This window comes from Penaeus monodon, chromosome 21 (genome assembly GCF_015228065.2).
Source record: "Penaeus monodon isolate SGIC_2016 chromosome 21, NSTDA_Pmon_1, whole genome shotgun sequence".
NCBI lineage: Eukaryota > Metazoa > Arthropoda > Malacostraca > Decapoda > Penaeidae > Penaeus > Penaeus monodon.
In genome coordinates, this window is record NC_051406.1 from 24,856,283 (window position 1) to 24,857,253 (window position 971).

The 971-nt window shown below is 43.5% G+C and overlaps 1 protein-coding gene across 1 annotated transcript in view; it reads right to left on the minus strand.

Annotated features, from left to right (window-relative positions):
* Positions 1-618: 618 nt before the first annotated feature.
* The window catches only part of LOC119586379 (tubulin beta chain-like), a gene marked incomplete in the record, with an annotated part of 16,708 nt that continues 16,355 nt past the window's right edge, over positions 619-971 (minus strand). The window contains 1 exon segment of the mRNA XM_037935099.1: positions 619-971.

A 971-nucleotide genomic window follows, 5' to 3' on the forward strand; every position in this document is an offset into this window, starting at 1 on the left:
GATCAATCTTCTGACATGCTTTCTAAGGAATATTCACACCTGTAGTAAGACCTACAGCATCACCCATGTTTCTGAATGAGCCAAATTGGGTAACATGTAATTATTCATGGTGATGAAAGTCTTTTCTGGTTTCCAGCGGCTCCTCACTTTCATGCTAGTTCTAAAAGGATTCCTGCATTCAGTCATTTTGATTTGGTGAGCAAAGTTAAATTAGTCCTCAAAAATTATTCAAATCAATGAAGGAATGTAGGGGGTTGAACTAATGTAGGAAGTATTTATGTGCATAAGATACATTCAAGGGTATGTCAGAAAAATCACACGCTACAATAGCTTCTCATGACAGACTCTTCTTTTCTGCTACCACAGTGCTCTTGTTATTCAGCCAAGGGCTTCAGTGAAAATTATCCCGTCTAAGATTTTCATGTTTCTTTCCTAACGGATCTAATGTTAGTGCTATCATCCTTTGCATATATTGTAATCACTATTACACTATTTTGATCTATCTATTCATGTAAATATTTCTTCTGTACCCGCGATGGTTGTAATGCCAAATTGCTAACATTCATAACAAAAGACAACTTAATGGCTCGCAGAAGGGGGAAACAGGAAAACAATTTATGTAAATTTTGTGACTTTATTTGTGCCATACTAGACGAGCGGCGGCGTGGCCGGGCGGCTCGAGGGGGCCAAGGGCGTGGCGGACACTCCACCGCCGCCCTCTTTCCCTCCCTCGGCAACTCACCCGCACGCCCACGCAAGCAAGGAACTCGCGTGGGCGGAGGGGGCTGGCTCGCTGGACCGCCTGGTTATGACTAAAGCTCTGCGGGCGGCGAGCCGATGGCGCCGCTTCGTCGAACACGCGCCGATGGGGGAGCCGATGGAGTGATGGTAACGTTTAATCATTTGTATAAAAGCTATATAATTCTACATTTTTAAATTATTATTTTCATAGATTAAAGCACATAATGGGG